Source organism: Salarias fasciatus, chromosome 23 (genome assembly GCF_902148845.1).
Source record: "Salarias fasciatus chromosome 23, fSalaFa1.1, whole genome shotgun sequence".
Taxonomy (NCBI): Eukaryota; Metazoa; Chordata; class Actinopteri; order Blenniiformes; family Blenniidae; genus Salarias; species Salarias fasciatus.
Window position 1 is genome coordinate 6,764,514 of NC_043766.1, and position 19,680 is coordinate 6,784,193.

At 38.8% G+C, this 19,680-nt stretch overlaps 1 pseudogene; it reads right to left on the reverse strand.

The window, feature by feature from the left end:
• Positions 1-10,569: 10,569 nt before the first annotated feature.
• Positions 10,570-19,680, reverse strand: part of LOC115381992 (glypican-5-like) — a 54,760-nt pseudogene continuing 45,649 nt past the window's right edge.

Consider the following 19,680-nt stretch of genomic DNA (forward strand, 5'->3'; position numbering starts at 1 on the left):
TGAAACAACGCCATCTGCAGGTTATACAAGCTGGGATGAGAAAAAAAATATATAATTATTTTCCCTAAACGAAATATTTATGTATATTTATTTTCTTTTTTCTTAAAGTGGTGTGGAATCAATGAATCACAAATCAACTACCGCATTTCTTTCATCAAGTATTATTCCAGGAGACCTTTTTTTTTTTTTTAAATTTGCAATATAACTCAGTATGTTACGCTACATAATCTGTCACTTCAAACATGCATAGATATTTTACAGACAAACAATCTGAATAAACAAATTTTGCAATTGTTGTCTAAGTAGAAGTGTGGTTGTTGTTTTATGTTTTAATGTTGGAAGGTTCTATCTATCTCTCTATCTATCTATCTATCCATCTATCTATCTATTATCTATCTATCTATCTCTCTATTATCTATCTATCTATCTATCTATCTATTTAGCTGTCTATCTATCTACCTGTGGTCAGAAAGCTTTGTTTCTTTGTTTCTGGGGGTGACAACATTTTCTGGCAGAGTTTTGATTATGGGAGAATGTAATGAAACCTATGTGTAACACCGCTGCTCCATGACTGTGTTTAAGGACACTGTGAGTTTAAAGAAATCAGCCATGTGTTGGCCTCCATGTTGAAACTGTCATTATGTTGTTTCTGCTCTGCCGTCCATCATTTGTTTCCATCTGAAGATATTGTCCCTGAAAACTAAGCCTGTTCTTTTGAGCGCTGCACACTTTTAATTTCAAAAGGTTAACCCTTATTAAATTCAGAACCATTTTATGTCCTTTGTTTCAAGGAGATTTCATGAAATATCTAACATTTTGTCTTCTTTTTAATTACAACAGGTAAAAAGATGAAATTAAGTGGTTTTGATGGCAAACGCAACTTTTTAATGTTGTTTCATCTGCAAACTGGTTTTCAAGTACAGACTGTAATCTGAAAACAAATTGAGATTGTTCAGAAAAAGCTAATTAAAAAAAAGTCTGAGGATGTGTTTACTGTGAGATTATTTAGTTGCTCTTCTAGTCGACAAGGATTTTTCTTTTGAGTCATGTGTCTAAACTGTGTTATGAGACAAAGGTTACTGAGTGCTTTTCTCTCTGGAAACAAAGCAGAGGCAAAACAGAATGAAAAAAGGAAAATAATTAAATGCTAAGCAGCACATCTTTGGTGTGACATTATTAAAATGCTTTAGAAAGATGGTTTCGATTTGAGAGATTCTTTCTGCAGACTTCAGATCCTCTGGCACGGAGTTTCAAAGCTAAAGGGATTTAGCTGAATAATTCTTCAGTGACGCAGTGTTCAGTTGGCCTGCAGCCTTTGAACATCAGTCAAATCACAGCCACTTAAATACTGATATGAAGACAGGGTTTAAGATTCAAGAACAGATATGCAAGAGTATAAATGCATTAATCATAATGTTTAATGCAAACAGAAGAAACCAGTAATCCTCTGAGAAACCTTTGCTCAACAAAATAGTGCTGGACTCTCCGGTGTCTTTGCAGGCTGGATCAGGAGCTGCCACGGATTCACTGCCCTCCTGTAGCTTAATGTGGTGAATCTGGCGGACGTGACCGATGAGCTGTCAGACACTCTCCAGTCTTCACATCCAACATCCTCCCCAGCAGCAGCAGCAGTGCCGGGTCTAGAGGCTGCCCTGGAAAGGTCACCGGCAGCCCCGAAGCCTGATGGACACCTCAGAAGTGCTGCTCATATTGGACTTTGAAGCTACAAAGCATTTAAATGAATTCTCATTACTTTGAAATTGGATGTGGCAGAGGAGTCTAAATTTTAAAACGTGTCTGGGTGACATTATTTTTTAAGATTAAGGTGATCATTTAACCACAGTGTCCTGCAATAGATAACAGCTACTTTAAGCTTTTGTATACTTTTTTTTTTGTTTTCTGTTTTTTTTTTTTTTACAATATCTCAGTACAATGAATTGTGAGATGTTTTTACTGACAATATATTGATGAACAAAATGTGATGCAGTTGACAATTTGTGTCACAGTCTATGAAACTTGAAAAAGTTTGTGGGCATCCTTTTATATGATGTTACTGCTATTCTTGGAAAGCATTAAGCATCAGATGTTATGACATTTTTGTAAAAGGCATTTTCCTGTATTAAAAATCACAGAGCCACAACATATGAATCGATGTCTGTGAGGGTTTTTTTTTTTTTGACTGACTGACTGAGACAAGAAGCAGTAATGTTTGAAAAAAAAAAAGTTAAATAAGAGGCTCAACAGTCACTTACAGGAGGCTGAAGGATGCAGACAGGTGAGTTGTTATGGAAATATTGAGAGTTACATCTCTGATGGAAGGATGGTCTGTGTCTTTTGTGTTCCTCGTCAACAACAGCAACAGCTATGATATGGCCCCAAACAAAGAGATATACTGTAACTCCCAAAACTCAAGCAAGTTCTGTCAGCATGAGCGTTGTATCTGTATATTTGAGTATTCTGGACTATACGAGTGGAAATAATGGCAACTGTAACAACAATGATTAGTTAGTTAGTTACTTATGATGGTTGAAATCCCCTGCACACTGGCCATCAGGTTTTATTTATTAGAGAAAGAAAGAAAGGCCATTGTGTTATTGCAAAAAAAAAAAAAAAAATCAGTTTATTACTCAGTGAATCTGTAGTACTGTAGAGACCATATAGTTACATGGATTTATAGGTAAAGTTCTGGCTCATGGTTCATATTAGGTACAGAAAAATTTATCACACAACCAAAATACTCAGTGTTACTAATGTTGCCTGGATATTTCCCCCTTTCTTCTACAGCCTCCCCTCCTCCTCTACTGTGTGGGATCCCTAAACAACTCAGGGAGAACAAGCAAACTCCTGACGGAAAGACCTGGCCCTGCTTGGACTCAAACACATGATATTCTTACAATGGAGAGAGAGAGAGACAGCTAACCATTAAAGTCCAGTCATTATGGTGGCCATCATATTACAGATTATATTTAATTAACATTTTTTTTCCACTGAAATATTATATGTAGAGGACAAGATGAATGAATTATTGTCAATTGCAAACAGCTGCTGTTGGCCGGGAGCAGAGCAGCAGGAGTAGAAGAAAAAACAGTTTTTCATCATTTAAGAATTTCATAGCTTCCAGAATATTAGATAAATGACAAAACATTGAAATGTATGAAACTGCCACATATCTCCATGAGAAAGACGTTAATTTTGAATTAATTACCTAAATGAAGAATTTCCACAGACTGCCATTACACACAAACTCACACACACAACACCACACACACACACACACACACACACACACATGCTCGCATGCGCAGGTCTGCACATACCTAATGTAATGTCAGGGCAAGTGTTAATCCAGTCAATGATTTATGGCCTTGACAGGCGAAATGCCACTGGGATTAATGTGTTAATGTGTGAGAGGAGACTGGCACATACCAGCCACCAGAGTCCTCATGAGAACCTCGTATTACACCAGTCAACTCAGAGAGTAGTGAGTTGACATGCCTCCTTTAAAAAAAATGTGTTCATGCAGCTTTTAGAGGTTTTCAACAATAAAAACATCACAACATTATAGATGCATTCTGCAGAAGGTTACACTGAAACACCAGCAGTGAAAACTGTCTGCAGAGATTTCAGGTTTTTACATCAGTGATTCATCCTTGACAATGTGGACACTGTCTGCAGATGAGCACAGGTGTCATCTCCTCTTTCTTTCTGGCAACACACAGGGGAAAATATTCATTGCCACCAGTGTCAATCTGTTGTCAGATACTGTAATTAGCCAGTCTGTGTGCACAATTGAGCCTCTGTTCAGATTTGGATCGTTCATTTTATATTTCTACTGCCTGAGGCGTGATATGCAGTGAGTAAAGCCAGGTCAGAGAGACACATGTGAATCATCAGCAGGATTTAAAACTATTTATCCACTTAGTTTATTTTTTGAACTCTTTTAAACTCGGCTTCACTCTTGTTTTCTCTTCATCTGAACTTCATGCCCTCAACTAAGCTCACGAACTCCAGAGAGACACGTTTTAATACTTTAATGCCATTTTTGAATCTATTCCCTCTTCAATATCCTTCCACACTCTCGAACACGCAGTCTTATAGCATCATGTGGATACATCATCAGGCTCAGCATTTGTAAGTGCGTGCCAGTGATGCATCGGAGCATGAAGATGTCAGGGAGAAAAATAATGAAAGACAAAGCAGCTTAGCCTGCTGCGACCTGCATAGGCAATCGCGACCTGTGAGTGGGTGCTAGAGTGAAATATTTCTCTGCTCTGCTCTGTCTCCTTTCAAGTTTGTAAGTCAGAGCGACAGATACTTCTTTCTCAGCACATTTTAATCCAATGGCACTCTTGACTCACACGTCACTTTGACTTGGTCTCATACGCAGTAGCACAGGGCTCTGAGCATTCTGTCTCTTACTCAGCATGACTACACAACAGCAGCAGCTCTAAATACGGTGTATACAAACATGTACAAACAATAGATCTCAGCGATGATGAAACGTTAAGAGTTCATCTGCCACTCTCAATCCGAGCTGCCAGTCATCCAAGATAAGGTCTCTCATTCATGGCCAATAAACACTGGCATAAAGTCAGACGTTCGAAAAACCGGCTGACATCCTATTAAATATGAACTTGCTTCAACCTGAAAACTCTGAAGGCCAGAGTCACCTATGATAAATACAGAAGAGCAAACGGGGGAGAACATGACGATTTTATGAGCGTGACTCAATCTCGTCCGGGGTGATGCCGCTATGTTGGCAGACGATCACTTCAGTACAGGTAGGAAGGTGTCAACAACATGTACAAACAAATCTCTCAGTCATAAATAAAGCTGCTATAGATTTCACACATGACAGGATATTAAGCCTTGCTCAGTCCCATTAACACCTCACCTACTGCTCGGTGGACTCAACCAAGCTTTTGGATCATTAAAATGAATTTGTTTCACTTGGTGTTTGGGGGACTAAAACAGCCATAAATTCTTCAGTCTTGACAACCATCCCTCCTACTCTGCTTAATTTTGTGCAGGGTGGTGGGCTGCTGGATCTAGTCCCAGCTTACTACTTGCAAAGGGAGGATACACCCTGGACAGGCCATGAGTCCATCACCACACACACTCACATGCATACCTAGGGGCAATTTGGGTTCACCAATTGTCCTCACATGCATATTTTTTTGAAGTGTGCTTATTTGGTGGTGTCCTTTTCACAAACTGAAGCTAAAAAAACCCTTCAGCAAGGTGTGTATTGTCACATTACTTAAGCCATGCAGCTCTAATGTTAGAATCATTGTGAAAGAGAAAGGTGCCGACCACTGCAAAGATGATCAGCTTTCAGGGTTAAATGAGTCCTGCACACTGGATCCTGAGACTGTGGCAACACACCGCTGCCTTTTAGATCCTATCAGCAGTATTATTGATTCAGGGATGTTTCACACTGCCAAAAGCATCAAGAAACAATAGACTGTTCACATCCACATGGATTAGAAAGAAAGCTCCCATTGGCAGGCTTCTCAGACTGAATTTGTTGGTATATGAACCCTACACTGGGTTTGATTTAAAAAGAGGAACCAAGGCTAATTTTCATGTTGGATCGTTGCGGCTGTGTGCTTTTGCAATCCAATCACAGATCTTATCAGATTGTTTTGAAGGCATTAAGTCCATTAAGACTAATAACTAGAGAGCTCTCAGTGCCCGTTTTAATGCTGATGCAGCTCCAAAACAGTGTGTTGACATAATGTGTACTAAGAGGCTGCAAAGATACGAATAAACATGGTTTAAATAGAACAAACTCAATCACAGCCCTTGAATAGGGTCAAAATCATCAGCGCTCTGATGTGATTAGTGCTGGCACAGAGAAAGGATGTTATTCAGTCAGGAAGCCTCAGCAGAGTGTTGAAAGAACATCTTGTAAATGCCCCATCCTTCTCCCTCTGGCTGTCCTGAACTCTGAGTCATCATTTGCTTCACTCTTACCTGCTTAACCTTTTACCCCGTCTGCCTCCTGAGCTCCTCTCCATTTGTTCTTATCTTCAAGGATGTGCAGACTACAGGAGCCTTTCTCCATTTTATGCATTCACTGAAAGTACCGGTAAGTAATCAAAGCCACACAGTACATTACAGTCAAATAAGAGATAATAAATAAAAGTTCATAAAATAATGGAGCTAAAGGGATGTAGGAACAACACTGAGACAGCAGAGGGAAATGGACAGGCTGACATCAGGATGAGGGATGGGATACCTCCTTCTTCTTGCTCTCTCTCTCTGGTAATTTGCATTCAGTGATGTCTTTATTTCCCATCATCCTCTGGCAGTTTTCTGTGCCAGCTAAGGACCCAGTGCCAAGTTCCTCACCATGCCAATCCAATCACAGTAATCTCTCTCAGGGCCAGAGGCCAACGACCCGCGGCCACGTTCCCATATAACATAAAGCTGTGAAGGCTTCAATTGCTTGTGTGTTAAAACCTTATTTAGCGACTCAGATGTGGTGGCTTCACCAAAATTAAAATGCTCTGAATGGAAAAAAAAGTCTCTTTGTCTATTTTTAAGGTTTTTTTATTCAGTTTGAAAATGCACAGCTTGAAGTGTGTTTTTCTCAAAACCCTGAAGCAGCAACCTTTCCAGTGATCATCATAGTGATATATTTTAAAGCCCTGAAAATGTTGTGGAACCTACAGGTTCATTTCATCATATAGAATTGACAGCCTAAGAACTGTCTGTGTGAAAGGTACGTATTATGTGATGCGAAAAGCATTTCTTTTATCTTTTTTTGTGTGTTTGTTTACAGAATGATGCAACATATATAAAAATAAACCAAGTTTTGGCTTTTGCATTTGAGAATGATAACAGTTTATTCAAACAAAAACAGCTGCAAGGTCAGGGTTTGATGTTGGTAAAATAAAAGCATGAATCTATCTGCCTTTTGTCACCAGTTCAGGGAATGAATGGTGGTCCTGATGGCCACTTTAAGCAGGATAACTAGATCATGGGTTTATCATATTCATTGACCTCCACAGTGACCAAATCTCAAAATCATTCCCTTAGAGTGTGGAGATTTACATTAAAGATTAGATGTATACCTGTAGACATTTAAGTAAATGTGATACAGTATATGTAAATGAAACATTAGGTGAGAGGATAACAATAAAGTTGCAAGCATAAAAAGAAAAAAAAATGCTAACAACATAACAGAAAAGTCAGCATGTTGGATCCAGCCTGCTTTGTATCCTCAGCTCAGGCTACTATATTTTCTGTGATGGTGTGGGGTGCTTGAATGGTACTTTTTTAGCCACAGGTTGGGTTTCTTACTAGCGCAGCCTACCAGGGTTACCTTACTGACAATGTCCATCCCCGAATGACCACATGATACCGTCTTCTTGTTGATACTTCCTGCAGGTTAATGCACTACGTTACAAACCTAGAAGCAACTCCAACTGGTTTCTTCAACAACAATAAGGTAATTCGATTGTGCTCAAACAACCTCCACTGTCACCAATTATACCGGAGTACCTTCAGGAGGTCGTCCAACAGGAGGTTTGTTTTAACACAGATGTATTGCAGAGTCAACATTTTTTGGTGGTGTTATTTAAAAATGCTTCCACCTGGATTCAAATTATATCTGATGCAGGGAACTTAACACCATAGATTTATCTTGCCTTGTGTCATCAGCTGAAGCTGGTGAAGATGGTGAAATAATGTTACAGAAATATCCTTTGATGACTACTTTAGGGAGCGTTAAACACCACACCTCAAAGCTGCTATCTCAAACTGGTTTATTTAATGTAAGCGTGCATTCAAAGCCCTCCAAAGTCACCAGATTTCCTTCTACGATGGAGTGAAACACATTTAAATCGCAAGTATGTCACCAGTAACTGTGCAGTAAGTGTACAATACAAAAGCCTCAATGTGGCACAAACACATTGTTTAAGCTGTCACAGAAGAGTGCAGCTTTTCTGTCGACACAAGTTCTAATACGGTATACTTAATGTGAATGATGAGTGCAAATTACACAGTAAGTACAGTTGGGTATGTCATAATGCTGCTCCTTCCATTGTGTCTGTGGCTCTTAAATCTTCCACTGGAACAGGCACAAAATAAAAAAACTACAAAACAAAGGTACAACACATATTTGAAAATAGTTTATTGCTATGTAATTTAATTTGATCGTTATTAACTCGACAGCGTTACACAGTGTGTATTACAGTTTCACATCAGACTCAGTGGGTTAGTTTACATTAATAAAGTGTTTTTCAGAGTGAGGACAGAAAAAAAATCACAACTGGAGCAGGCAGGCTGTATCCTGGAACTCTGTATGCTGCTACACAGCAGTACAAATTTGGATTACGAACCTAACAGAGTTGCAATGTGTGAATTAAGTGGGTTTAATAGTTTTATTTGCCAATGCTAGACAGCCGGCTCCCTGCACAACAGCGAGCACATCAAGAGCCTTTTCAACAGAAGGTCATTTCCGTGCTACTTAACACTTTGTGCTGCTGAGGTTTATCTACAGATGCTCAAAAGATGTACACATTTCTTATTACAAATATTTAAACAACCTTTGTGAGCAACCACAGAAAACATCTTGTACCACCCACTCATTCATTTGATCGCCACTCTCCACAACATTTTTTGCACATAGATTACTGTAGCTGTAAATTCTCAGCAATTTATGGCAACAAATAAAGTACATAGAAAATCATACAAAACATATGAAAATATACTTTAAACCATTTCAAAAATAGAACAGTGACCCAGCTTGGTTTTACCATTTGATGAGCAATGTAATATGTACACTGAACGGTGCTTTTTCACATCTCTTTCGGGTCTCTGCGCATTTTTTTTAACGGTTGTCTATCAAGAGCAAAAAAAATTGATGGGTTGGCTCAAATCCAATGTTTCATCTCATTTGGGTATAACATTTAAATAGTAATCAAATAATAGCACATTGGTGTGAGGATTATGTTGTAAAAGCTCCCTGCTGGCTGACATGGTGTTTGGGCTGGCTGCCCAGATAACTCACACACTTAAGCTCTTAATGGCATTTCTCAAGTTGTCTCATCTGCCAGTCACATTCCCTCATAAATAAAATGTGTCAGGTGATGAAAGTGGGTACATTTGTAAAAGTTTTACAGCACCTAATGAAAGGAGGAAGGGGGAAAAAAAAGTGCAACCTAATCTACAGTATGGGGAAGTGTTAAAAAACACAGCTGGCTCTGAAATATAGCCGAGCTGGTTAATGCATGCAGCACAGTGTGATACATGTGAGAAGAAAGGCAATCGCCCACTGACACACACACACACACAGCACACTTTGACGGGTTCATTTTCAGTGGTTTTAAATGTACTTCGTTGGTATTCCAGTTGTCTGCTCTGCTGTTGTGATGAGCAGGTTTTCAGATTTAACAGTGAGCCGGAGGAACCAAACACCCATTTATATGAATTACATTCAATTCACAAGTTTGACTCAGAGCTCAGTGGTGTAACCACTCTCTTCAATGCTCCTGACTCCTGTGACTACTGAAGGCAAGTTGGTTTGGAAAAACCCAACATATTTAAACAGTGTTAATTCTTTTATTTTACACCCATTTGAGAAGCAGTAGGCAGTAGTCAAAGCACATGGCATATCTGGAAAATCATGTATTGTTTAATCTCTTATTTTATATTTGTTCTTGATATTCTTATTTTAAAATAAAGACTGTAGATTAAATGTACTTTAAGTATATGGGTAAGCTATAAAAGCTCTGCTGTTTCCCTGCAGAGCTTTTAGTTTGTTTTAAAATCCATAACATTGGAGGTAGTTAAAGCCTTGAAATGACAAATTACCAAAGGCACAGTTTTCTGGGAGAGATTTCAGCTGGAGGAGCAGTTCTTTCAAGAATTAAATAAAGAGAATTTAAAAAAAAGTGTGAATCTGCTTGGAAAAATGGCTGGTTTGCTTGGTAAATATAAAACAATTAAAAAAATGATTTGTTTTTGTTTTGCAAAGTGCCTTAGTTTTCCCTTATCAGCATGTCGAGGTCGTCACAGGCCAGTAAATCCTCACAAATATGCCCTCACTCTAAATGTACTGGAGTGTTAACACTGAAATGGTTCAGCTATCATGGGCCTTAATCTCAGCGGGGAAACATCTCGTAAAGGTCAAACCAAACAAACAAGATATTCCCTCACTTCCCAGTCTCTGCTGTTCTATATTAATCTCTATTTACACATCAAGCCCTTGTTATCTATAGAAATTCTTTATATAAATATATAAATATATAATTTTTGTATTTACATCTCTTCAAAAAAGTCAGTAGTGATGTGCAATCCAACCTATCAGAGTTAAATACAAAATGGACATATATATATAGAGGTCAGTACAGGTAATATAAAGATGAATACTGCCCACCCGCAGCTATGTAAAACCAACAGCTTGACCCACCGGCTCGGCCGCATGCAAAAAATAACAAAAAATAACCAGAGCAGCCAAGCTGAACCTTCAAGTACTTCACAACACCACAAAATGCACAGTGTGTAGCTTTCTTTAACCGTCTGTCATGTTTGTCTGTATCCAGATGTGAGTCTTCATGGTCAGCGTGGTTTCCAGGGTAAAATTATGAGGAGCAGCAAGGTCACCACGGTCAGAGGTTCCACGGTTATCATGTGCGCTGAGCCTTGAACAGACACCTAAAAGACAATAAGAAATAATAAAGTCTTATTGCACAACAGGTATGAAAAAGCAAAGTGGTGTTTATTGGACCGAATCCCTAAAAGTTCCCCAAAATCAAGAAAAAATTAATAAATTCAAATTATACAGAAATCCTGTGCTGAACAGTAAGATTAATGAATAATAATTATAATAATAATAATTTTTGGTAGAACGTCTGGGACCATACTGTACTGTTAAAAGCATCTATGAACCAATGATGTTTTGTTTTCTTATCTCCTCTAGCAAGTTTGCAGATTAGTTTTAAAATCTATTTGTTGTCTATGTGGTCTTTGTATGTGCTGTTGTATTTCTTTCTTTTATTTATTTTTTGGTTTGAAGCCAATATTTATCTTTATTGGTGCATGTTTTTAATGGTTGAAATAAAAACAGGCCATCATGTCATAAATTTCCAATTCTTTTTTTATTTCTTCTTTTATCTTTTCTATTTATCCAACAGACAATAAAAAATAGGTGTAATTTGTTGGAAGAGTAAACGAAGGTATTGAAATTTTATCCTTAGCACTGCATCCATGCAACCAAAGAGAATTAATGAGAACAAAATCGATTGTTGATTGTGGTTCTATTGTCCTAAATCCATGCACAATTTGACAAAATATAACCGAACACGAACCTAAACACTAATTTCTCCATTTTAGTTGTCAAAATGTGGCACACCACATATGTTGTAGCAATACATTATAATCAGCCCCCAACTCTGACAGTCACACCCCTCTTCTGTTTTTTTTTTCTTCTTCTTTTTATTTTTAATTTTATCTTATTTTTACACTCTGGATTGTCTGTTCTTCTGCAGATTTGATGGCATATACTGCACAAAACCTCAGAGAAAACAAGTGGTGGTGGTGCGCCCCACGGTAAATGTCACAAAGGGCAGACTATTTAATGAGCGATGTGTTATCATGTTGCATCATCTGTCTGAAAGAGGTCAGTAGGCGATGAACTGATCGATTACACTGCAGCTCCTCAGTAACTAATGAAAGCAGCTCATTGCAGCATGGAGCGAAAGAAATCAGGGTGTAAAATAAATCTAAAAATATTGAAAAACAGGTGGAGATTTAGGCTGCAAAATCAGCTACACTGATGCAGAGCCACAGATCCGTCCCTAAAGCGGCACGGGCGGCAGCAGAGATCAATAAGGTTTTCAAAAACAGATCCTTCTAAATAACTCTCGCTCAATCTCACACATGTTGACATTTGGGATTTGCTGGCTCATCCGCCTCCAATCACACACACGGTTGGAGCCATTCCCATGTAGACAGGCTTTTTTATTGCAACTGAGGATGCTTTTGCCATGTCTGTCAACAAATTATCTGCAGGAATCTTGTAAAATTTTGTTAGTCAGTTTATTTTATTAGAAGTTGTTTATTTGTTAACCTACTGGAGGTGAGTTGTGGCGAGGAGGGGCGGGGCGTCTCGGTGGAGGAGGGGGAGGAGCCACATGTTTTCTGCCTGGTTGGCGGCCACTGGATGCATCATCAGTCTCGTCACCTGAAAAAAAAAATATAACAAAAGACAAAAAACTAATAAATTGAGAGATGAGCTATTAAGTATTATGCAAATATTGACAAATCCTTTCACACTTCCATGCAAAAAATACCCTGAAATACAGAATATGCAACATATAATGTATAAAAACACATATGATTTCAGTTTTACAGAATTTCTATATCTCAGGAGACAAATCATTACAGGAAAGTCTGGTGGAAAAATCTTTACAAATAAGGGGAAAACTGTTCAAGTAATTTTTACTTTCTGTTTTTAATCTTGGGATTGCAAAAAAAAAAAAAAAAAAAAATAAATAAATAAAATTACAGAGTTTCTGGCTGTTTTGTTTTCGTCTAGACCTGAAAGATTTATGGATTTTATCCTGCCTACACACATCATCACACAGTGTGAGCGCGTTACCTTGCACACACAAACACACTGAAACACGCAGATGTGTGTGCAAAATGTTGCTTCACTTAATGAGTACGAGGTTGGACTCAACCAGCTGCTTCTAACACTTTCTTATGGTGCGCGTGTGTGTGTTGGCAAGACTCCAGGCTCCTCCTGGGAGAAACTCAGGTAAATGAGTGGATTAGGATGGGAGGGAGACAGATTGTGCCGCCAGCAAAATGCACATGCACACAGACACACGCAACACCCAAGTGCACCCACACGCACACACAAACACACTTGCATGCAGCCCTGCTCGCTCACTCACTCGCTCGCTCGTTCACTCACTCACTCACTCACTCACTCACTCACTCACTCACTCACTCACTCACGTTCATATTCTGGCACAAACACAAACTCATACACACCTGTCTGGGACGAAATCTGATTCTGTCTTTTACAATAGAAATTGTCCTGCAGTACAATAGACAAAGAGTCTCTTTCAGTTGCTTAGGAATGTGGCAGGTCTAATAATGCTGACACACTCATGCACGCACACACACACACACACATTTATTACATTTCACAGTTACATCGACAGAAAGGAAGCAGGGAAAACATTTTCACTACAACAAAAGCATGGCAAAATATGCAGACCGCACAAAAGTTGAAAAAAACTACTTTGACAACCCTTTGTATTGCAAAGTACAAGATGTTTTCTTATTGTTGTCTGTCTGTGCTGATGAGGGTGAGTGTTTACCATCCAGGTTTGTGTCTTTTATTGCAACACGAGAGCATGGAATGATGTGGGACACTATATGTTGGGCTATATTTCCGTCATCTGTTTGCATCGAAAGTGAAAATTTTAAAAGCGCGTGGTGCACAGAAATTAATCAAATGATTGTCAATTAATCTCTTCTATGAAAAATGCTAATAAAATATTCTATGTTTATGTTTTACTTTATGTTGTCAACCAGTTTGCATTCTTATGATGAGCTCGTTTAGATTAAAAAAAAAAAAAAAAAACACTTGCATCACTTTAACATGTGAAATCAGTTTCCTGTAGTTTCCCTCATTTTGTACACAACAAAAGCAATACATACATGAGTTTTGACACAACACAGGCAATAAAAGCAAGAAAAAAGAACAAAACAATATAAATGTTGTGAAGCAATCTGTAGCCAGATTTTAAAATGAGAAACCAGATTACGAAAACACAGAAAACCAAAAAAAAAAAAAAAAATGACAAGCTGACATTCCGCACTGATTGACGTATTTAAGTTATAAATAATTTCATTGACTTTACAGTTCATTACATTTAGGACAGGCCGAAGCCTCCATTTTGCATCTGAGATTTGAGAAAATATGCAGAGAAGCCAAACCATAATGGATACACGATATTCACCACCATAAAAAGTTGAAACTTCCACAATAAAGGCAACAGTTAGGTTCTGGCAAGTCTGATCTAGATTCTGATAAGTGTTTCATTATAATTATGCACATAAATTTTGTCCTCTCCAGAGCAGACAAACCGAGCCTCCTTATTGAAGGTATATTTCATTCAGTACATTCTGTACACATTTACTTTGTGATGCAACGTCTTTAAGAGTTGTTCAGTTCAATGTCAATAGAAATATTACCAACCAAATAGTTTGAAATTGGAGTTATTGAGAAGATGTGGACAACATTGCTGCTGCTATTAATATTTTTTAAAAGTTATTAACACCCCCTCCCCGTACCTTCCTGATGAATCTAGAAGGTTGTGGTCTCATGTTATGGGAATCAATAATTTTTACTCCAACCATTTACCCCCCAACAGAACAGCAGAAAGTCTCCTCTGAGTCTGGTTCTGCAGGTTTATTCCTGCTAAAAGGAGTTTTTTTTCATCTGTTTTTGCTCAAGCGGAATTTTGGGTTTTCCTCCTTAAAAGTTTCTTAACTGTGTTGATTTTGGCGCTATAGGAATGAAACTGAATTGAACTGAGCACCAGCAGAGAGTACTGTTAAAGTGACAACCAGTGCACTGAGTCTTTGCTACACTGAGGAAATACTGCCACACAACACACAACTGTGGCAACAACAGCAACCGACAGCAACCTCAGCTGTGCCTGAGGTAGGATGCCCATTCAAACAAACTGCTTAACCATTAAAATGCGTTTTGGGACTGGCTGTTTGACTCAGTGTCACTCCACTGGTGATGTATGTGCATGTGCTTGCCATGTGCACGTGCACGTGCACGCGCATCTCCTGAAGCGGGTCGCAACATGCTGTCTCCTCCTACATGCCCTTCAGGATGTTTGTCTCTTAGCAACAATCCAAAACATGTCACATATGGCAGATTGGCTCAAAATGCATTTGCAATCACGTGCAAGCACATGCGCGTGCGCGCGCACACACACACACACACACACACACACACACACACACACACACACACTCATTACTCATTTCAGTAAAGGTTAACCCAGCCCATGAGTAGGTCTGATGGCATTGTTCATCACTCATCTCCAGGCCTCTGTGTGTGTGCGAGCGTGTGTGCGCACATGCATATACACACTCGCGCGTGTGAGCGTGCACGTGAGCGTACACACGTGTGTGCGCGTGTGCGATAATAGCAATTCAGGAATGACATTTAAAGGATTCTCTCAGTGAACTGCAGTATTGCATTGCAGTATCCAGGTCAGTGCTGTTGCAGACGTTCAGACATTTGGGCCTTTCCGGAGCCTTCCAGCACACCAGCAGCAAACGGCTCCATTCACGCACAGTTTGCCTCGCTGCAGGAGCTGAGCTGACAGTTTACAAGGCGCGAGACAAACGGTGAGCATGTACAGTAATTGCAGAAGGGGTGGTGAAAACATTAGAGGCAGTGATTCATCATGCCCTTCTTTCCCAGCGAATAAATACGTCGGCTCTCCAGCTGACTTGTAATTTAGATACTTTTTGAAAATGATAAGATAAAATGGACCCGGACCGGAGCGAAGCATTCACCCAGGGGTGACAGTCAGGGTCCCAGGCAGGTGGAGTAGGGCCATAAATCAGAAGAGCGGTGACTCGAGGGAAACAGACTGGCTGTCAAGTGCATGTTGCACACACACACACACACACCACACACCACACACACAACACACACCACACCCACACACACACACACACACACACACACGTGCACACTCAATGAAAGAGAAGGGTTTTTTTTCTTAACTTCTGAGAATACTTAATTATTATTAGCACTTAAAGTTGTTATTCTACAATTAAATTACTATTTTGGTAACTTTTATGAGCACCTAAAAGTCCAATTAGATTTAATTTAGTTTGACAATATAAAATGGCACAAAGTCTTTATATTATACTGTTTTATACTCTTTTTTTTTTGTAGTTTTATCTTATATAATATACAAAGGTTACTGATGACGAACACCATTGGAATTATCTGTCATTTGTGATCCTTTTCCTCACATTGCCAAGCAGACAGGAGTGGAAGGCATTCTCCAATTACATGACCCATTTTTTATTCAAAACTACCAAAGAGCTTCACAGAATCAGCTCCGCACAACTGAAAATGATAAAAAGGCAGAACGCCACCCATGGCTTTTAATAGTCCGATTTATTTATCCACCTTGGTTTCGTTGGCTGAGTTAATTCTTTCTCTGTGTAGAGTGGGGACATGCGAATTCTTCATTTTCTTCTGTCAACACGAATATTATGTTGAATTATGTGCTCTTGGTTACACTCTCCTGTTTGAACGGCCATTTCTTCAGTTTGCGAGCCAGTGAAACGTATCCTCATCATCAGTTTGCACATATCACAAGAATTGTTTCAGTTTCTTTTGCAGAAAAAATATGTGAAAATATTTTCCAGCTCAAAAAATATCCTGCTAAGTCCAGTACGACGCTCATTCCTACTACCTAACTAATAAGTTATTCCACAGTGATCACTAACATAATTATTCAATTGTGTTTCTACTTTTAATATTCAAGCATGTTAGCTTTTACAGTTTCAGTTCTTTTTCTCACAGTCTGTTTTTTTCAACACAATGAGTTAAAGTAGCAAAAGAACACAAAGAATGTTATCCCTCACTATTGTTAGATGCTTGTTTAGGTTTGTGTTGTCTTGAGGCTGAAAATAACAGCTTTTTATGGACTTGGATGTTTCACCTATGTTACAAAGTGCTTTACATGATCAATCACATTCTCCCATTTGCACATGCAATCATTCATACATTACACACACACTAATGGAAACGGCTGCCATGCAAGGTGGATGCACACCATTGGGAGCACAATTTAGGACTGGCTGTCCTGCTCAAGGACACTTTGACAACCTACTTTAATAAATGAACACCAAACAGCTTTGTTTATAGGATAGCACACAGCTGTAGGAGCTTCAGTAAGATTTTACTTATTTATGGCATTTTACAGTAACAAGTTAATTTTGACAATCAAATAAGGAATATAACATGGAATATTTCTCAGTGCACCTGTGGAAGTTCCTTGCATGGCTAACTAATCATTGCTTTCATTTCAAAGTTAAATCTGTAGCTGTAAACCTGGAAAGCAGAACTAACAATAGGTTTGTTCAGTGTGTATATTTAAATAACACATCATCATTGATATTAGAAATAATACTTTGTTGTGTAAGCATGTGTAGGTCTTTTTATTATGAATCCACATACGGCAAAATCTGAAAATCTGATCAAAAAGATTTCATCAAATACTAAGATCTGAAAGAAATTTGATTAATTGTGATTAATTAATCACAAATGGATTTTATGTATGAAATGTTCTTTGTTTATCAAGTCCCACCATTGCATGTTATATTTCTTTTGTTAAATAAAACATGCATTAGCCCAGATAAAAGGTACAGAAGTCAAATGAACATTTCATAAGGTGGGTCATTGAAACTCAAATACCATAATTTGCACCTGTGGTACTTTAGTCCTTGTTTTTCAAACTTTTCTGGCTGATTTTTAACAAGCGAAGCATTCATTCTAGACAAAAGCCCAAAATACCCAAACAACAGAATGAGTGTGTGTTTCATGCCTTCCTCCAGCTGGCTATCTGAAACAACAGCCCAGTGATAGCAGAGCTTCTCAAGAATGGTACACTGGACTGTATGTGTGTGTGTGTGTGTCGTGTGTGTCCATAAACACAGCATCTGTCAAAGAAACATGTTAGTTATCCTTTGATCAGCCTGACCCGAGTTGAAAGCATAACTGAGCAAATGCATATGAATGCATTAGACAAAGAGGGGTGTCATTTGTACCAGCATGCTTTGCTGCAGAGGGTAACCTCATGAAGATCAAATAATTGTATGTTTGCAGATGAACCAGTTGTCAGAGAGGCGTGCGCTGATGAAAGCTGAAAACTGAAGTGAACGCAAAGGTGAGGATGCATCCCTCTGTGTGTGTGTGTGTGTGTGTGTGTGTGTGTGTGTGTGTGTGTGGTGTGTGTGAAAAGACAGGCAGCATTAATGATTGTGTCTGGTCAGATGCCTGTAGTGTACTGCAAAAACTGTCAATTTAGGGCCCAATTATGCCCAATCTTGTTGTTTCTCAGTTTGTGTATACAACAGACATTTGTTCACACAAAGACACACAAGCGAACACACGGGCAAATGATGCGAGGTGACCTTGAAGAGCGTCTGGATAGCTGGTGTGTGTGTAGGCGTGTAAATGTATCCCAAGCATTTCCAGCTGAATCAGTAATGAGCATTTCATTACTTCAGCCTCAGTTCCCCAGGGAGGAAACTCTCGCTCTCACACATACACACACACGTACACACACACACACACACACACACACACACACACACACAAAGCAGAAAGAGCATGATGGGAGTAGCTGCAGATTAGGCCATTAGAAAACTTCAATCAAAATCTAAAGACATGAAGTAGAAAAAAAAAAAAAAAAAAAACTGAGAAATTAAGCGAGTAAAAAAAAAAAAAAAGATTAAAAATTAATAAGAAACAGACAAACAAAAACATGTACAAGCACTTAATAATCAATTCTTTGACTTTCACACAGAAAATGCTTTTGTTTACAGTCAAGGTCTTTAAAGTATGGGAGAAAAATATTTCCAGTAAGTCCTGGGCTAAGTCCAGGACCTGGTGGGCCTCCAGTGGGAGGGGAGCAACCAGGGGTGTACTATTTACCTAGCCTCGTAAACCAGCCCTGCCCACTCCTCATCCACGTTTGGATTTTGGCTTACATAGAGGTCACACACAAGTAGTACAGAGACGGGAGAGCCTGCAGCAGCCCTGGTACCACAAACCCCTAGAACACCCCTGACAATATACTCTGCTGTTCACCTTCTCCAGGTCCACAAAATGCATGAAGACTGGAGTGAAAAGTTAGTCTGCTGCTCTGCTGCTCCATGCTCAGGATGGCGTCTGCATCGCTCCTCCTCAGCTGGAGTTTTAACAATCCATCCCGTCACAGACGCTCCCGGGGAAGCAGGACAGTTTGATACCAGGAGTAAATCGACATCCACAAAAACTGGCCAGAGTATTCCTAGTATCAGTAATTTCCAATACTGATAGGAAAAACAATGCTAGGACAAAGGACCACCCTGTATTTATTAACACTCTAAGAAGAATGGTAGAAGCTCAGATCACTGGAGTGCAGCTATCCAGAATAAAGACAATGATAAAACACATTCTCAAGTCAGAATATGGTGAAACTTTTATCCGTCTGTGGTATTTCAAGATCATTAATGCGGATCAAAAACAATATAAATATTAAAAATTGTAAAAAAAAAAAAACAAAAAAAAAAAAACAACAACATTGGCACAACATAGCAAATCTCAGGGAAAACTGCTTATCAAGATCCTAAAATTTGCATAAATTATATTAGATTAGTTGTTTTTGAAAATCTGTCTTTGGATTTACACTTCACATTAAGACACTTTATTTTCTACCAAAATGTTCAAATTAAATAGTAACAAAGTTTGTTAAAGTGGAAATGAAAACACATTGTTCTCACAGCCTCCTGCAGACTTTGTGTAAATTATCTCACAGTCGGCATCTTATTTCTGGACGTAAAAGACGAAAGAAGAAAAAAAAAATTGGCATGTCCTGTCAAATTGTTCATTATCATAAGAAT